This window comes from Lepidochelys kempii, chromosome 2 (genome assembly GCF_965140265.1).
Source record: "Lepidochelys kempii isolate rLepKem1 chromosome 2, rLepKem1.hap2, whole genome shotgun sequence".
Classification (NCBI taxonomy): domain Eukaryota; kingdom Metazoa; phylum Chordata; order Testudines; family Cheloniidae; genus Lepidochelys; species Lepidochelys kempii.
Genome location: NC_133257.1, coordinates 39,863,390 through 39,883,377, shown reverse-complemented (window position 1 = coordinate 39,883,377; position 19,988 = coordinate 39,863,390). Strand labels below are relative to the sequence as shown.

The window sequence follows — 19,988 nt, the reverse complement described above, 5'->3', positions numbered from 1 at the left end:
GGATTTTAAAAATAGTAAATGTCACCATTTCAGATATTTAAATTTGAAATTTCACGGTGTTGTAATTGTAGGGGTCCTGATACAATAAGGAGTTGTTGGGGAGTCGCAAGGTTATTGTAGGGGGGGTTGTGGTACTGCTACTCCTACTTCTGTGCAGCTGCTGGCGGTGGCGCTGCCTTCAGAGCTGGGTAGTTGGAGAGTGGCGGCTGCTGGCAAGGAGCCCCACGCCGAAGGCAGAGCAGCAGCACAGAAGTAAGGATGGCCTGGTATGGTATTGCCATCTTTACTTCTGCACTGATGCCTGCAGAGCTGGGCCCTCAGTCAGCAGCCTCCCCTCTTTGGCCACCCAGCTCTGAAAGCAGCAGCACAGAAATAAAGGGTGGCATGGTATGGTATTGGCATGCTTACTTCTGTACTGCTGCTGGTGGGGCACTGTCTTCAGAGCTGGGTGCCCAGCCAACAGCCACCGCTCTTTGGCCACCCAGCTCTGAAGGCAGCGCAGAAGTAAGGGTTGCAATACCACAGCCCCCCCCCCACCCACCCAAATAACCTTGTGACCTGCCCCCCGCAACTACCTTAAGGGTCAGGACCCCGAATTTGAGAAACACTGGTCTCCCCCATGAAATCTGTAGAGGATACGATAAATGTACACAAAAGACTAGATTTCATGGGGGGAGACCTGATTTCATGGTCTGTGATGCGTTTTTCATGGCCGTGAATTTGGTAGGGCCCTAACTATAAGCGTAAGAAAATTATATTTAGGTGTTTTTTAAAACAGAATATGAAGGAGTTTTTCAGGTGCAGAATTATAAAGGTGATGGTGGGTGGCCAAGATGTTTTTGCTGAGGCTAGGGCCAGGTGAATTTTTGTCTTTAGTTTGCTGCCTGGTCTAAGTCTCTTGCACAGGTTGTACTGATAGCCATATTTGGGCATGGAGAAGAATTTTCTTCCCCACCATACTGGCTGAATCAAAGCAGGTTTTTCACCTTCATGGGTGAATCTGCTGAGTCTATTTTATGAATGTGATGCCTTTCAGACAGTTGTCACTGAGCTGGTATAATAATTCTCATGGCAAGTGAAGGCTATGCACTTGGAAAGTCATGGGAGTTGTGACTTTGCATCAATGTGGTTGTTAAGGTCAGCTGGTTATATAATTAGCTGACCTGCTATAAACCCAGCTCATGGGTATATTGATGGGTCAAAGAGATAGTGGTAAACATGGGATAAGGATAATCCTGTGCCGTGCTGCATGTATGAAGTACCTGGTTCTTTCCACAGACATGAGTATGCGAAGTACAGTTCTGGAGAGACAGTTTCCCATTTTTTCGATAAGCTTGGCTGTTCGTAGAGCAGGCCCTTATGACAAATTTGTGGGAACAGGGTTAGCCAGTTAGTTTGAATTCTGGAGTTCGGTTGAATAAAGTTGTGACCAAAATTGCTTTAACCCTATACAAATTGTCAGCGTGTTAATTTTAGGGTAGTTGGCGACTGGGAGGAATTGGAGGTGGTGACTGGCACTGCCCACTTTTTCACATCCATTTCACATAGAATCAGCGAGATTACTGTCATTAAAAGGATGGAGTTGGAATTCCTCTTGTTAATCTAGTTCCACTGCAATATTTGCCTTAGGTTACTGGAGTTGCCTGGGTTTCATTTTTATTGATACGTTAGTTTGTTATGTATGCTCTACCATGTAAAATGTAGACAGGGTACAAAAGTTAAGATGAACAATAACAGTGACAAAACATTATGGCTACAATGGCTACAATATCAGTTCATCAGCTACTGACATTAAATCCCTTGCTGTTAAAAACAATAACCCCACCGCCATTATAAATAACTATAATGTTTGCACCCTCTTTTCTTTATATTAACAGCAGTATGTAAGAATGTGGAATACTTGCTATACCCAGACAATTACGTGAAACTGATTTAGTAATTTTTAAAATCAATTTGTGGCTAAGGTGGTTGTGGTATGATGGATCCAAGTGAAGGTACTGTATCCTTTCCCCTTGAAAATTTTGTTGAATCATTTATTTCATTTCAGTTTTTTTCTCCTGCTCTCAAGAAAATGTCAAGCTCTAGCCAAACAAGATTTATGTCTTGACCTGAACCTAAGTGTAGCATGGTGAGTTAGCTAACAAAGGATGATACCAGAAAATGCAGTCAATAATTTTCCTTTCTGAGATTAAGCACATCATCTCAGTCAGCTATTCAGTACAGTACTTAGAGCCAGTATTTGTGCTCAGTGTTTGATTTCTCAGTTAAAAGCTTATTACAGCATCACTGAAGCATCAGGCAAACTACGCAGTTTCTGTCCTCCTTTCGAATGTGCATTGCATCATCACACAGAACGATGATTTTAATGCTTGTATTTCGATAAAGTTGCAGGTTGTGTGAAGTAAAAAGTTTTGCTTTTGCATACCTCTGAAATTCTAATTCTGAGAGATCATGAGGATATTATAGCTGTAAACTAAATCTAACCTGTGAATTACCAGCAAAGCAAAAGTATATCTATAGTATGTTAAAATAAATTTAAATGTATGTGTCAGAATGGCAGTGTATTACATTCAATCCTGTAATTTTAATCCTAGCTTACTGACAGTGATTCATAATAGAATACTTAATTTATACAGTACTTTCCAAACAAGGATCTCAAAGCACTTTACAAAAAAAAATATAATTGTGCTAGAGACTGTGCAGACACGTTGTTAAAGATAGGCCTTGCTGTAAGGAGTTTACCATCTAAACGTGCAATCAAAGGATGAGAGGGAAAAGAGAGGCACAGTCAGAAAAAATAACCTGTCTGGGACCATGCAGCATGTTACTGGCAGAGATGAGTATACAGTGCATATGCCCTAAATTCAAGTCCAGTTGCCTAAGCAATTGGGATTAGATTCTATTCCATGCACATGGGGCAACATGGAAGAAGGCTCAAAGACATGAATGGGACAAAATGAAAGGGCATTTAGGCTGGTGGCATTGTGGAATGAAGGGAGTGAGGGGGAAAATGGTAGAAGATGAAGCCTGAGATATAGGGTGAAGCTTTGTTGGGTAGGAACTTGAAGGATGAGAAGATTAAATTTGATAGAATTAGCAGGAGGAAGCCTGCAGAATGACTTAAACAGAGAACTAATGCTGTCTGATCAACAGACAAGGTAAAGCATATTGACTGCTACGTTTTTAGTGAATTAGGTGGGAACAACATAAGTATTAGGGAGGTCAGAGAGGAGGCAGCAGTCAAAGTTGGAGATAAGCATGTCCCCAAGTGTTTTCGCCACTGGAAAAGAAAGGAAAATTTAAAACATTGTACAGAAAGAAGCAATAAGATTTAGGGGTAGCCTATTTGTGTGACAGGAGGAGTCAGATTTTGCCCTAAAATAGACCAGGAGGCTGAGGGTGGTGCAGAGGACAGAGGCTTGTAGGAGCCAGTGCATTTGGAAAGTAAATGGTTGAACTATCTTGTGAGAATCCTGGTCCAGTGGCTTGCTCCCACAAGCCAAGATAGCATTCTAAAAATAAATTAGCCTTTAAGGACAGTTCAGTATGGTATGGAACCCTCCTGGAAGGGCTCTAACCTCAGCTCAAAGGGGGGTGGTAGGTAAAGGTAATAGGAAAGTATCTGCTTGCACACCCCCTCTCCCCCATCTCAACAACCAAACTGAAAAGTAAGCTTAAAGAGTCTGGCTGTGTGAGTAAGTATGGAGAATTCATATTAGAAAAATATATAGCCATGAGATTCTGGTCTAACATTAGTAGTGTCATCTGTATGGATATGGAAGTCCTTCATGAGTCTTTGAGATGGCAATATCAGGTTCTGGGAGAAAGCCAGTCACCACTAGGTGTGATCCATATGCCTCTAGGATACCCACATTGGTCTTGGTTCCCAGGACTCCCTTACCATGTAGTTGCGTCCCAAAGAACCTCTTTTTGATCCGTCCCTTTCTTGAATCTGAGGACTGATGTAAAAAGCATGGTCATCCGTCCTCTCTCTAGGCTTGTTTTGTACCAAGTTACCAGCAGGAACAATCTGAACTAGCATAGGGCCTGTTATGTCATCCAACTAGGTCTTGATGATGCAAAAACGGTCAAGCGTATCAAGCATAGTATTAACAAGCCCTTGTCCATTAATGGTAAATAGTCACAACTATTTAACGCCCGGATTTTACGTTGCTTAAAATTGTTATGATCTGGTGGGCAGTCTTCATGATTCTACTTATTTTTCTTTTAATTTCCTCACTTAATTTCTGAGATTTTAAAATGAAATTAGCTACTGAATGACAGACTGAAACCATGTGGACTGCTGTGCAGGAAGCAGCTTACCGCCCCCCTCTCTGGCTCCCCAACTATTCCTGGACCTACATACTTTCCTCTTGACATCATTGACATTGCAGGTGCACCGGGAGAGTTGTAAAGGAAAGGGAGGCCATAGTGTTATTTCACAGGGGGAAAAATCAGTGTTGGCCAAATAGAGTATGACACAATAAAAAGAAAATAAACCATATTCTCAAGTTTCTAATAGGCTATAACTGACAGAGGAAAAATAAAATTATAAAGTAATTCTGTTGTGCAGTTGTCATTGGTTGTTTCAGAAATTATAGTGTATTGGCGGAGCATTTGCAAAAGTCAGAGTGCCATAAAGGGTTGATGTCATAGTAACAGAGTTGCTGTCCCACCCTTTGAGGAAGGGATTGTCAACCCTTTAAAATCAAATATGGGAAGCAAGTAAACAACAAACATCTCCCAAAACAACTCAAGGCCATTTTCCTCCTTGGGGGCAATTAATCTCTCATAGATCCCTTTTTCAGCAGGGTGGATTAATTAAAACAAACATACAAATAAAATTTCCCTATGGGTACAGTGGCCACGGAGTTCTGGTCCTCCCTTGAATTGAGGGGAATGGGACTGAGGAGAAAAGAGAAAATCTCCTGACTCCAGTCCCCTTCCCTCCACTTGGTATGAAGCTGCAAGCATCAAGGATTACCCCCATCCTCCTGAAAGCTTTATGCCCCGTCTAGACAGGGTTTATTTGCACCAGTGGAGTTAAACCACTGCAAATCACCACTGTAGAAGCAACAATGCAGTGCATTGACAATGGGGGTTTGTAGCTGTGTAGTTATACTGCTACACAACCCTCCCCCCACACACATACACACACCAAATAACCAACAATAAAGCCTGTATATACAAGATCTGAGCTTCTTATGTCTGACACTCTTTGAGGCACAGTTGTCAGCTCCACCTTTCAACTGCCCAGCCCCTAAAACCAAGGCAGTTCTGACTGGCTAGGCTTTTCCTCTAAGCCCTGTGTAAGGGTGCAATCCCTTCATGGTTTAACCAAAGATGGGTTATTGTATATACAGCTTATTGTAGTCATCTTAAGAACTCTGGAAAGATCTGTCTGTATGGACTGAATTGCAGTAGCATGCCTACTGGAACCAAAACTAGCATTTTAAAACCTTGCATTAACTGTTACACACATGTTGCAGTTAGTCCTTGCTAATCACTTTCTAGGTGTCTACTGAAATCTAAATTACTTTTGTACTTTTTGCAAGTCCGTAGCTGTCCCCTATTTCACAGCCCCACGTGTGACAGTGCTTCCCCTTCAGGTTGTCTCAGTGTGTGTGTGTATTTCAGGGTGGGAGGGAGACAGAAACGTATTATATGCATCTCATAGAAGCAGTGAGAGAGAGCCTTTGGGAGATTGTTGAGGAAGCAACGAACAGCCTCTCTCCACTTCTGGTCCAGGGTTGCCAACTTTCTAATTGCACAAAACTGAACACCCTTTCCCTGCCCCCTGCCCTGGACCCTTCACTGAGGCCCCTGCCCTGCCCCTTCTCTGAGACCCTGCCTCCACTCACTCCATCCCCCTTTCCTCCGTCGCTCACTCTCCCCCACCCTCACTGGGCTGGGGCAGGGTGTTGGGAGGGGATTTGGGGTGCGGGGTCTGGAAGGGTGTTCCGACCTGGGGCTAGGAGTTTGGGTGCAGGTGGGGTGGGAGGTCTAAGAGGGAGTTAGGATGCGGGACTGGGTTCTGACCTGGGGCAGAGGCTTCCCTAGGGGCCGCAGGGACATGCCACTTGCTTCCAAGAGTTGCACAGAGCCAGGGAAGGCAGGGGACCCACCTTAGCCACACTGTGCCGCTGACTGGATTTTTATTGGCCTGGTCAGTGGTGACTGGAGCCGCCAGAATCCCTTTTTGACCAGGTGTTCTGGTTGAAAATCGGATGCCTGGGAACACTATTCTGCTCCTCGCTCCCTAGATTTGAGTCAAGCTGATTCCCCTTATTTTCCACACTGCCTGGATTCCAGCAGGGGGTGCATTGAGAGCGCAGGACAGAGAGTCTCCCTCCTGTCAATGTTGGCGCCCGGTGGCCAGGAGAATTAATTGCAGGAAACATTCTGCTTGATCCCTGAGCACTATTACTGTATACGCATGACACTTGGCAGGGCTACAAGTTATTAAAAACCTTATTTTGAACAACATTTCATAGAATCATAGAATATCAGAGTTGGAAGGGACTTCAGGAGGTCATCTAGTCCAACCCCCTGCTCAAAGCAGGACCAATCCCCAACTAAATCATCCCAGCCAGGGCTTTGTCAAGCCTGACCTTAAAAACTTCTAAGGAAGGAGATTCCACCACCTCCCTAGGTAATGCATTCCAGTGTTTCACCACCCCCCTAGTGAAAAAGTTTTTCCTAATATCCAACCTAAACCTCCCCCACTGCAACTTGAGACCATTACTCCTTGTTCTGTCATCAGCTACCACTGAGAACAGTCTAGATCCATCCTCTTTGGACCCCCCTTTCAGGTAGTTGAAAGCAGCTATCAAATCCCCCCTCATTCTTCTCTTCCGCAGACTAAACAATCCCAGTTCCCTCAGCCTCTTCTCATAAGTCATGTGATCCAGTCCCCTAATCATTTTTGTTGCCCTCCGCTGGACTCTTTCCAATTTTTCCTCATCCTTCTTGTAGTGTGGGGCCCAAAACTGGACACAGTACTCCAGACGAGGCCTCACCAATGTCGAATAGAGAGGAACGATCACGTCCCTCGATCTGCTGGCAATGCCCCTACATATACATCCCAAAATGCCGTTGGCCCTCTTGGCAACAAGGGCACACTGTTGACTCATATCCAACTTCTTGTCCACTGTAACCCCTAGGTCCTTTTCTGCAGAACTGCTGCCGAGCCATTCGGTCCCTAGTCTGTAGCGGTGCATGGGATTCTTCCATCCTAAGTGTAGGACTCTGCATTTGTCCTTGTTGAACCTCATCAGATTCCTTTTGGCCCAGTCCTCTAATTTGTCTAGGTCCCTCTGTATCCTATCCCTACCCTCCAGCGTATCTACCTCTCCTCCCAGTTTAGTGTCAACATTTGACCATTTCATTTTACCAAAAATTTGGGAAATACTTTTATCACTACAATTTATCTCTTTCCTTAAGGTGGAACATTTAACTTTTCATACTTACTAGTACTTAATATAAAACTTCTAGATATACACATTTTGGTTTTTAAGGGTGGGATTTTCAAAAGCACTCAGCATGGGCCTAGCTCTGCTCCCAATGAAGTCAATGGAAAGTGATGTCAGTGGGAGCAAAGATAGGTTCATGCTGGGTGCTTTTGAAAATCCCACAACATATACTTAACTTTATTATTTTCTGTTCAACTTTTGATAAAATTTACAGATCAAAATGCTTAGAATTTTGTGACGCTAGAATTTTTTTAAAGAAAAGAATTGAGAGGATAATATATGAAAGTGGGTCATGTGAACCACCATTGTCAAATTTAGCTCCCCAAAGCTAAGTAGCTGCAATTTTTATACTCAGTGCTGCAAACTAACAACAACAACAATATAGGTAGACTCATTACACCACAGTATTTATTTCTACTGGTTTGACTTTGGATGTGGGTTTTTTAATTTCAGATATTTTAGTTACATGATTGGAGATTGTCATTGAAATTCACTATGGTATAACATTTCATTTACATATTTATATTATTGCAATCTTTTGGGACCATTTTGAAATTACAGTGTATGTTTTGTTTATATGTCCCTACAATTTACATTTAAAACTTTGACGATTGTCAAACAAAAATACCCCATGCCATCGGTATGAATTTTTTAACTTTATACATTTTACAGTTAAAGCATTACACTATTCTGGTGGGGCCAAATGATTGTTTTTAAAGGCTTCTTTCAAGTGCAGTGGGCTTACTATAAATGAATTTGAAAAAAGTACACTCTACAAATTGTTTATATTAAACAGCAAAAGAAGTATTTGTTTATAAAATCCACAGATTATTTATACTTTAAACTGTGAGTAATTCATTTCATGCTGACAAATTGATAGGGAGCAATGCACTCCTGTGCGGGTAAAGCTATCTAGCTTCCTGAATTTCAATCTGGGTGGTGGCAGAGGAAAAACTTGAGTGAGAGGCTTAAGTACTGGGGCTTAGAAACAGTTAATCATTTTTACCACCCTGCATTGGAACAGCGAGAGCAAAGGTAGTGCATACTACAACAGGCCACTTGTTTCTGTTTACTTAAGTACAAACAGTGGTAGAAGTGTTTAGTCCTTGGGGAAGCTCTGTGATTGAACAAGAACGCACAAGTTATTTTGATAAGGCATAGCAGTAGTGTGGCCAAAACTGTGATCATCCCTGAGCTCTAAGGCAGGCCAAGGATGAAGGCCTCTTATGTTTGGTTCTTCCTGATGAACAAAGATAAATTCTGCTAAGAAAATAAACTCAGTATTTTGGTCAATTTGCAACAATTGGTGAAAGAATTAAATTGTATATTTTAGGACTTGGCATGAGGAGGTGTGGGAAAATAGTTCAGCGTTGCTGATTCTGGCTTGATCTTTCTGTAGATCTGGAAGCAGAGCAGAAAATTAATGCATAAACATCTTTAACAATACCATGCTGGGTGCTGGAAATCCAAAATGAAAATTGAAACTGCATGAGGAATGAGAGTATGATCTCTCACTGCAGTTTCTAATGTTTTTAATTCAAAGCAACAAATTTCTACGGATTTAAACATATTATTTTTAAATGAAATAAAATTAGATTTCTTCATGCGGTTGCCTTTGCAGACCTTCACTCTTTCAATTCTTGAGCTCCACATCAAGCTTTAGTGCAGTGGCTCTCAACCTTTCCAGACTTCTGGACCCCTTTCAGGACTCTGATTTGTCTCATGTACCCCCAAATTACTTCTCACTTTTAAAACTACTTGCTCACAAAATCACACATAAAAGTACAAAAGTGTCACAGCTCACTATTACTGAAAAATTGCTTACTTTCTCATTTTTGCCATATAAATATAAAATAAATACTTTGGGATATACATATTGTTCTTATATTTCAGTGTATAGAGCAGTATAAATAAGTTGTCTATATGAAATGTTAATTTATACTGACTTTGCTAGTGCTTTTTATGTAGCCTGTTGTAAAATTAGGCAAGTATCTAAATGAGTTGATGTACTCCCTGGAAGATTTCTGCGTACCCTCAGAGGTACACGTACCCATGGTTGAGAACCACTGCTTTAATGGATGCAGAACTGTTCAGAGTTAGATTGTATCTTACCCTGTGGTAGAAACTCCATCCCTCTAAGTCCCACTTTGCAATGGCCAGCCACAACAGCAGTTCTTACACTCATGGGAGCACATGTAATTTTCTTGACTAGTGTCACTGTGGAGGACAATGAGCGAGTCCAACTGTCCGAGTTGTGCAAGAAATCAAGTAGTCAGACAGCTAAATGCTCTTGTTTTCAGCCATAATTAATTGTGTCCACAATAAAATAAGGCACAAAAATGTCACTTTAAAAAATTGCCCCCAAATGTCAGAAGATGCATTAAAACAAACTGCCAGATTTGTGTGTCTCCTGTTGATACCTATCGTAGATATATTGCAATGATGATATACGCAAATATTTGGAAAAGGTATTTATTAAACAATGTGTCATGCAGAGAGCAGTTTATACCACTACCTAGTGCTTCGCACTGGCTGCTATTAAGTTTCTGTGCACAGTTGAAAGTATTGTTGTTAACCTATAAGAGCCCTAAATGGTTTGATTACTTGAAAGATCAGTTCTCTCTACAATGTTGTCACAGTTCCTGTGGGCACTGATGTTAAGTCTGACCCCTCAGTTCAGACAAGAATGGGTTGCTGTCATGCCATTCTTTCTGAAGGTTTTCAACTTTGGAACTTGCAACACTTTTTGGTTCACCAAAGCCCATATTTGTTAACGTTGCAGGCATACTGCAAAGCCCTCCGTTTTTCACAGCCATTTGGGGAAGAAGAGGGTTGATGGGTTGACAAGGCTGGGGTTGGAGTGGTTTAGCTGAGGGTTTAGAATGGTGTCTGTTTAATTCATCCTGCTTAGCACTTTGGTATTCGATATTATTTTTAATTTTTTTAAAGCACAAAAACTGTAAAATTGATGCTAAAAGGAAATAAATATAAAATGCATGAGATTTTTGGAGCAAGCTAAAATGAAGAGTTAATTTATCAATATGTCAGCCTTATTCTCTTCCTTCACTTCCAGTTATTCTTCACTGTACTTTTTCTTTTTGTATTTTTCTCATAAATGTGTTTTCCCACAAGCTATTTTTTTTACTCTATTTTTTTCCTAAGTTCATCCTGCTCCCGCCCTCCCGTTCTCTTTGAGGAACTTTTTTCAGATTCCATTCTCTTCTTGGTTTTCATGTATTTTTTTCTGTCTTTGTTATTTCTTAATTCTAAGGCTATCTTCATAATGCGTCTTGTGGCCGCTCTTTATCGCCAGGAGAGAGCTCTCCTGGCAACAAAATAAAATCTTCCCCAATGAGGGGCAGTAACTTCGTCGACGGGAACATGGTTCCCTGCAACAAAGCTCTGTCCACACTGGCGCTTTTTGTTGCTAAAACTTTTGTCGTCCGTGGGGGTATTTTTTCATACCCCAGCAATGTTCCCTCTAATTTTTTATGTCCATGTGCAGAATGAGTTTTGTAATGTGCACCAATATGGAGGTTATGTGTGACACATCATCTTCATATTGGTGCACATAACAAAATTCATGTGGTGGGGGAGGGGGGTCAGGGCTAGTGCAGGGGGTTGGGGTTTGGGGGGGATGATGGCTCTGGCTGGGGATGAGGTGTGCAGGAGGGGTCAGGGGAGAGGCACCTCTCCCTGGCTTTGGCAGCTCCGGTGGGGCTGGGCTGGGCCGGGCCAAGGGAGGGGCTCCTCTCCTCCGACCGCGGCAAGTCCGTGCTGGGGCCAACGCGGAGGGGTGCCTCTCCCCGCCATGGCAGGTCCGTGCTGGGGCCGGCGGGGAGAGACATCTTTCCCCACCACAGCCCTGAGCCCCTGCATGGGGCTTAACAGGCAGCTGTGCAGCTTAGAGGGAACTTAGCCCTGAGTGACAAAAGTGCCAGTGCAGACGTAGCCTTATTCTCCCTTTTTAGTTAAAGCTCTTATTCTTTTCCTACTGCTCTCATACCTCTCTCCTAGTCATTCATTTTCTCTTCCCTTCCCCTGCATAGAACCTCCATAATATGATCAGGCTGTAGAACCCTGAAGTTTTTCTTCTCCTCGAGCTCTTTTGCATTCCCCAAGGTTGCAGATACCAGAAGACAATTTATAACTTCCTGTTTGCTCCATGGCATACACAAGACCATTACTGTGAGGAACGTTGCCTTCCACTGCTGCTTTCTGTAGGGCTCTTTCATGTGAAGTCCTGCATGTTTTGTTTTGTTTTCTGTAAAGAGATGCTGTCAACTTAAATATGGCCCCAAATTTAAATTTTGTAAAGCAACTTTTTATAAAACTTCTGAACAACACACATTTTCCATTTTTTTTAGCATTCCAATGAAAACAATTGTTTTTAAACAAATAAACATTCTTCTTCAGATTTGGAAACCCAGATATTGCAGCACTAAGAACCTGAAAGCAAAACCAACCATAAACAGAAATGAAAGTTGGCCTGGCTGAGTATCATTGTCTGAGTAGAAAGAAATGAAAATATTAAACCAAGAGCTTAGATAGTGACAACTAGATTGTGGTCCTGATTAACCACTACACTCTGGCTGCTTTGTGCAGCAATGCAAAGCAACCTAAGGATATGTCTTCACTGTAGAGTTAACTGAAGCTCTTTGTTTTTGGCTTCTGTGTCCGGGTGTGTAGTGGGGCCGCTGTCCCACTCCTGGAGAAGACGGATTAAAAGCAGCCCTGGAGAGGGCTGTGGCTGGGGAAAGCTAGGCTGATTGGGGAAGCAGCCCCAGATGGGGCCAGCCCAATCAGGGCCCAGCTGGCCCTGATAAGAGGGCTGTGGGCCAGGAGCTGTAGAAGTCTCTCTTAGCTCTAGAGAGAGAAAGACCTGGCTGCCTGGGAGAGAAGGGTATCTGAGGTGCTCCGTACACTAGACAGCTAATTCCAGAGACGACCAGCAGGAGGCGCCCCAGTGGTGAGTGTCTACTTCATTACAGGGTGCCAATTAGGGTTGCTAGGTGAGCAGTTTTCAACCGGAAAGTCTGGTTAATACGGGAACCTGGCAACTGTCAATGGCACCCAAACCAAAAGTCCTGTTACTGCAGGGTGGGGGGAGGCACTAGGTCAGTAACTCACGCTAGACCCGTCTCAGCCGGGGCCATCTCCTACCTGCAGGGAGGCTCCTTAAGATGATCCAGCGAGTGACAGGTGGATTGGGGGAAAGGAGGGAGCAGTGGAGATTGGAGCAGGGGCAGGGCTTGGGGGAAGAGGCAGAGAAGGGGTGGGATCTTGATGGAAGAGGTAGTGCAGGGCCTTGGGGAAAGGGGCGGGACATGGGTGGGGCCTCCAGGATCCAATTACTAGCAATTAGAAAGGTGGCAACCCTACCCCTCCTCTCATCCACACACAAAACTCTCTCACTGGAGTTTGATGGTACTTTAAATTTGAGCTAGCCTGGGAGAATAGGCCACAGTTCTAGTGCCATGTTCACTCAGGCTGGTAATCTGCACACTTTGCAGTGAGAAGGACAGAGGCTAAAGTACTGGATTGCTGATAGTTCTCCAGCCTCTTCCCATGATTCCCTCAGCCTCCCACCCTTTACTCCCACTCCCACTATGTGCCCAGAAGGACAGTCAAGTTCTCCCACAATTCACTGGGAGAGAATTGTAGAGCAGCTCAGTCTACTGCAGCAAAAAGAATAATGTGATATGCCCCAAGAAGGCCTAGTTTCACAGAGTAGTCCGTTCAGTGCCAGTGAGGACACATTAACTAAGGTCTTGGCTACACTACGAAATTACCCCTATTTTACAAAAGTCGATTTTCGGGAACAGAGTGTATAAAGTCAAGTGCATGCGTCCACACTAAGCGCATTAATTTGGCGGTGTGCGTCCACAGTACCATGGCAAGTGTCAACATTCCGAGCTGTGCACTGTGGGTAGCTATCCCACAGTTCCCACAGTCCCCGCTGCCCATTGGAATTCTGGGCTGAGCTTCCAATGCCTGATGGGGCCAAAAATTTGTCACAGGTAGTTATGGGTAAATGTCGTCAGTCAACCCTCCCTCCGTGAAAGCAACGGCAGACAATTAATTCGCTCCCTTTTCCCTGGATTGCCCGAGCAGACGCCATAGTACAGCAAGCATGGAGCCCGTTCAGCTCACCGCAGCAGTTATGACCATTGTAAACACCTCACACATTATCGTGCAATTTATGGAGAACCAGAACCTGAAAAACCAGGAAAGGAGGCGACAGCAGTGCGGTGACGAGAGTGATGGGGACATGGGCACAGATTTCTCTAAAACCGGGGTCCCCGGCAATTTGGAGATCATGGTGTTAATAGGGCAGGCTCATGCCGTGGAACGCTGATTCTGGGCCCGGGAAACAACCACATACTTGTGGGACCGCATAGTGTTGCAGGTATGATTCCCAGTGGCTCCGAAACTTTCGCATGCGTAGGGGCACTTTCATGGAACTTTGTGACTTGCTTTCCCCTGCCCTGAAGCGCAAGAATACCAAAATGAGCAGCCCTCACAGTTGAGAAGTGAGTGGCAATAGCCCTGTGGAAGCTTGCAATGCCAGACAGCTACCGGTCAGGCGGGAATCAATTTGGAGTGGGCAAATCTACTGTGTGGGTTGCTGTGATGCAAGCAGCCAACGCAATCATTGAGCTGCTGCTATCAAAGGTAGTGACTCTGGGAAATGTGCAGGTCACAGTGGATGGCTTTGCTTCAATGGGGTTCCCTAACTATGGTGGGGCGATAGACGGAACGCATATTCCTATCTTGGGACCAGACCACCTTGGCAGCTAGTACATAAATTGCAAGGGGTACTTTTCAATGGTGCTGCAAGCACTGGTCGATCACGAGGGACATTTCACCAATGTCAATGTGGGATGGCCGGGAAAGGTTCATGATGCTCTCATCTTCAGGAACTCTGGTCTGTTTCAACAGCTGCAGGAAGGGACTTACTTTCCAGACCAGAAAATAACCGTTGGGGATGTTGAAATGCCTATAGTTATCCTTGGGGACCAAGCCTACCCCTTAATGTCATGGCTGATGAAGCCATACACAGGGGCCCTGGACAGTCATAAGGAGCTGTTCAACTATAGGCTGAGCAAGTGCAGAATGGTGGTAGAATGTGCATTTGGATGTTTAAAAGCATGCTGGTGCAGTTTACTGACTCGGTTAGACCTCAGGAAAACCAATATTCCCATTGTTATTGCTGCTTGCTTTGTGCTCCACAATCTCTGTGAGAGTAAGGGGGAGACATTTATGGCGGGATGGGAGGTTGAGGCAAATCTTCTGGCCGCTGATTTCGCGCAGCCAGACACCAGGGCGATTAGAAGAGTACAGCAGGAAGCGCTGCGCATCAGAGAAGCTTTGAAAACCAGTTTAATGACTGGCCAGGGTACTGTGTGACACTTCTGTTTGTTTCTCCTTGATGAAAACCCACCCCGTTGGTTGACTCTAATTCCCTGTAAGCCACCTGCCCTCCCTTCTTCAGTCACAGCTTCCTTGCAAAGGAAATAAAGTCACTATCGTTTAAAAACCATGTATTCTTTATTAATTGATTATAAAAATAGGGAGATAACTCACAAGGTAGCCCGGGTGGGGTGTGGTAGGAGGGAAGGAAAAGGCCACTTCAAAACTTGTTGAATGACAGCCTTCTGTTGCTTGGTCTGTCCACTGGGGAGGAGTGGATGGGTGCCTGGATGCCCCCCCCCCGCCCTCCCCAGCATTCTTGGGTATCTGGGTGAGGAGGTCATGGAACTTGGGGAGGAAGGAGGGTGGTTAAACAGGGGCTGCAGCGGCAGTCTGTGATCCTGCTGCCATTCCTGAACCTCCACCAGACACCGGAGCATGTCCGTTAGATCCCGCAGTAGCCACAGTGTTGCATCCTGCCTCCTCTGATCTTCCTGCCACCATCTCTCATCTCGATCGTCCGTCCTGTCCTCACGTTGACTGGCTGCTTTCCTGTACTGTGCCCCTCCACACATTCTGCTGAGCTCTGTCAGTGCCGGATGATTGCATGAGCTCAGTGAACATTTCATCGTGCGTGCGTTTTTTCCGCCACCTTATCTGAGATAGCCTTTGGGACAGAGGAGGGAGGCTTGAAACATTTGCAGCTGGGGGAGGAAAAAAAGGGAGTGAAGTATTTAAAAAGATACATTTTACAGAACAATGCTATACCCTTTCACGGTGAACAGCACTATTCCCATTACATAGCACATGTGATTTCAGTACAAGGTCGCATTTTGCATCTTATATTGAGTGCCTGTGGCTTTGGTGTTAGAGATCACACACGCTGTGCCGGGCAACAGAATTCGGCTTGCAGGCGGCCATAGTAAGCAATAGCCTTTCGGCTTCTGCAACCTTCATAACAGCAGCACCCTCCTTTCCTATACCAAGCAAAGCATGTTGAGTTGGCCATTTAGTGCTGCGGTTTTTGTGTTAACATGCAGCAGCAGAAACCAAACTAACCCCCACCCCTTCCAATTCTCTGGGATGATCACTTTACCCTTCCTCCCACAACGTGGCTTGTATCAGGGAAGATCCCTGCTAACCAAACACGAACAGCTCAGCGCCAATGGGCCTCCCTCTCCCCACCTCTTGGCTAACTGCGGGGAGGATTTCTTTTCAGCCAGAGGCAAACAGCCCAGTAGTAACAGGCACTTCTGAATGTCCCCGTTATTAAATTCCCCTATTTCAACCAGGTTACCATGAACGATATCACTCTCCTGAGGATAACATAGAGAGATAAAGAACGGATGTTGCTTGAATGCCAGCAAACACCGGGACCATATGCTGCCATGCTTTGTCATGCAGTGATACCAGATTACTTGCTACTAGCATGGCGTGGTAAAGTGTCCTACCATGGAGAACGGAATAAGGCTGCTCTCCCCAGAAACCTTCTGCAAAGGCTTTTAGAGTACTTCTAGGAGAGCTTCATTGAGATGTCCCTGGAGGATTTCCGCTCCATCCCCAAACACATTAACAGACTTTTCCAGTCGCTGTACTGGCCATGTATGCATCCCAAGTCCTCAGGGCAAATTAATCATTAAAAAAAGCTTGTTTTTAAAACGTATTATATTTTAAAAGGTACACTCACCAGAGGTCCCTTCTCCGGCTTGGCTGGGTTGGGAGGGTATTTCAGTCAGGGTGATAAAAGGATCCTGGCTGTCGGGGAGAATGGGGTGCTGTGTGCTCTCGTCAAGCTCGTCCTCCTCCTCCTCATCTTCCCCATCCGCAAAATCCTCAGGCATGGCGGAGAGAACCCCATCATCAGAGTCCACGGACAGGGGTGGGGTAGTGGTGGTGGCCCCCCCTAGAATTGCATGCAGCTCAGCATAGAAGTGCCATGTCTGGGGCTCTGTCCCAGAGCATCCATTTGATTCTTTTGTTTTCTAGTACGCTTGTCTGAGCTCCTTAAGTTTCACGCGGCACTGCTGCTGGTCCCTGTTATAGCCTCTGTCCTTCATTCCCTTGGAGATTTTTTGAAATGTTTTGGCGTTTCGTCTTTTGGAACGTAGTTCTGATAGCACGGATTCCTCTCCCCATACAACGATCAGATCCAGTACCTCCTGTTCGGTCCATGCTGGAGCTCTTTTTTGATTCTGGGACTGCATGGTCACCTGTGCTGATGAGCTCACCTGGCCAAACAGGAAATGACATTCAAAAGTTCCTGGGGCATTTGCTGTACACCTGGCTAGTGCATCCGAGTTCAGAGTGCTGTCCAGAGCGGTCACAATGGTGCACTGTGGGATAGCTCCCGGAGGTGAATACCATTGAATTGCGTCCACACTAATCCTAATTCGAAACAGCAATGTCGATTTCAGGGTTAATCCCCTCGTCGGGGAGGAGTACAGAAATCGATTTTAAGAGCCCTTTATGTTGACAAAAATGGCTTCGTTGTGTGGACGGGTGCAGGGTTAATTCGATTTAATGCTGCTAAATTCGACATAAACTCATCGTGTAGACCAGGCCTCAGACATGGCTTTGCAGTGACGCTGCTCACACCTGGGCTTTGCTAACCTGCATGCTCAGACTGGAATGTTGATCACTCAATTTAACTCTGCAGTGAAGACATATCCTGATTGTGCTGGTTAATCTGGTCCTGGAACTTTAATTTTATTTTGCTTTTAGGAATCTAAATTTTTAGGATAAAAGGTAAAGAAATGTATGTTTCTACAACATTATTCTTAAATTGGCAGTGTCCTTTTGAGTTCTGGCAAATCGAGCATTGATTCTCCATTTTTATGTTCACTTCCAGACATGTACTGTCCATGCAGGCATTTCTTGTATCATAGAAATTTTGTGTTAAAATGCAATGTATTTTTTAAAAGCCACTTTACATAGAAGAGAGATTAAAGTATGCTCCTAAGAAACATCTGCAAATCAGGCAACCTTGAGCATAAACATAACTGGAATCATGCCAGTGCAAGTTTAGCTCCAACTGGAGAGAAAACTCTGAGCACTTTGGTCTCTTTTCTAAGTCTGCATGCTTGTCCGTTATTGTTATGTCAGCAGCACTGTCTGTTCCACTGCATGGTGTATCCATGCAGACACCCAGGACTGAATTCTTGGTAAACTTTGGGTGTTAGATATTTGGTTGGTAATATTCACATTCCCTAAAACTCAGTGTGCACTGCTTTCAAAATTTCATTGCACATTTCTCTGTCACTGCACATTTTATATGCCTTGGTTCATGCTAGATAAATGCATTTCTTCAAGGATCTTCCTAGTGCTGCCACAAGGAAACCAAAATTATTAAAAAGCAGGTTCTTTGAGGAACATGATGCATCATTTAATATTTTCAGAAAAATCTGTTTTAAAAAACAGTGGGAAAATGGTTGCCTAAATTTTGTACAGCACGAAGTTATCTGTATCCTCAGCCACTAAACAAAAGCATAATTCAATGGGGAAAAAAATTATACAACATAGGCTCAAACTCTGCAAAACATGAAACATCAGAATACATAAAATTAAAAAAAAATGTAAATTCATAAAATGCAAACATTGCCAGGGCGGCAGTGTGTATTTTTTTGTGAAAGGTACCCGTTTGTGTTTAATTTACTATTGTTTTGTTCTTTAAAAAAAAACTATTCAGAAATGCAGAGATCTGCCAAATTTTTAGAAAAAAAATACACTTTTGGAACACTTGAGCATATTCAATGGAAGAGTGAGGGTATGGGAGAGGGAGGGAGGGAAGAGGCCCCTCTCCCACCCCACAAAGTACAGTTTATAAATTAGGTTGGTAAACTGAGTGTGCCAGCACTAGAAAAAAAACTTCAAAAATTCTGTAACTGAAAAACAAGGAAAAATGCACTCTATAAAAAGAAAACAATAGAGAGTAGAAAATCAATTCATACAGCATTAAAATTGGCTTGAATCTCAATTTGAACTGAGTTGAACATATTTTTAGGTTTAAATAAGTATTGTTTCTCCATTTCCTTGACCCTCAATTGGCCTCTACTTCTTGATATCTTGTGAAATCCATCTCAGGGTCTTAGCTACAGCAGCCTGTCCTCGGCTGGCTGCTACCTTCAGATCTCACATACTCCAGTGCTTCCCCTGTGTTCCAAAGTGCTTCTGAGCCAGGAGTCTCTAAAGTATATGAGGTTAGAATAAAACAGCCATCCCAGACCTGACTGAAGACTTCACAGTGAAAACATCTTACATGTGAGCCTGTTAAGAAGCCAATTATGGAAGTGTGGGAAATCTATTAGGAGATGAGGGCCATACTATGAAAGAGCCATCTGGTCGGGTCATAAGAGAGGAATAACAAAGATGCAAGTGTCCTTGTCATTGTTGGCAATGAAGTGGGAAGGTGGTATTGGTGTGCAGAAATTACTTTTTAGAAAGCAAAGAAACATCATCTGATTACGAAATGAGATTGAATATCAGTGCTATTATCTGAAAGTGCTGTCTGCTACCATGGTAGGATATTCCTCTTCTCTGGTTCTCCTATTCAATTTTATATAGGCTTCTAAGTCAGAGAGTTCACCTTCTCATAGGGGCAATATGTGGGTCCTGGGAGGAACAGGGTTCTATGTAAAGATATGTGGGAAATCAGTGGTGGAAGCATGGTTGGTGAGTAGGACTCAGGATGGGCATGAAGTTGAATTGGGCTGTGGGGAGACATGGGAATTCGAACTGTTTTTGAAGGGTATGGGGAGAAGTGGAACTGAAAGTGATAGGGGCCTGGCAGGGAGAAGCAAAGGGGGAAAGATCTGCATGCTGACCAATCACCTTTGGATTGGAATGGGTCTCTTCTTCTTCAACACTTAGCCGCACCGCGATCATTCACCATTTGGTATCTTCCTATGCAGCCACAAGGGCTTGACAGCCCAAGCGTTCAACATCAGAATAGACTTGATGAACCCATTTAATAGGGGACTGCCTCTGGACCACCTTTACTCCTCAGTTGGTGGAATTTTATCTCAGATGTCACATGCCACCCGAAGAACGACGTTCGCCAGAATGACTTGTGGCATTCTCGTGACATGTCCAAAAAGCATAAGATGC

The 19,988-nt window shown here is 44.0% G+C and overlaps 1 protein-coding gene across 10 annotated transcripts in view; it reads left to right on the top strand.

Annotated features, from left to right (window-relative positions):
• The window catches only part of VPS13B (vacuolar protein sorting 13 homolog B), a 921,287-nt gene that overhangs the window by 555,419 nt on the left and 345,880 nt on the right, over nucleotides 1-19,988 (top strand). The window lies entirely within an intron of this gene.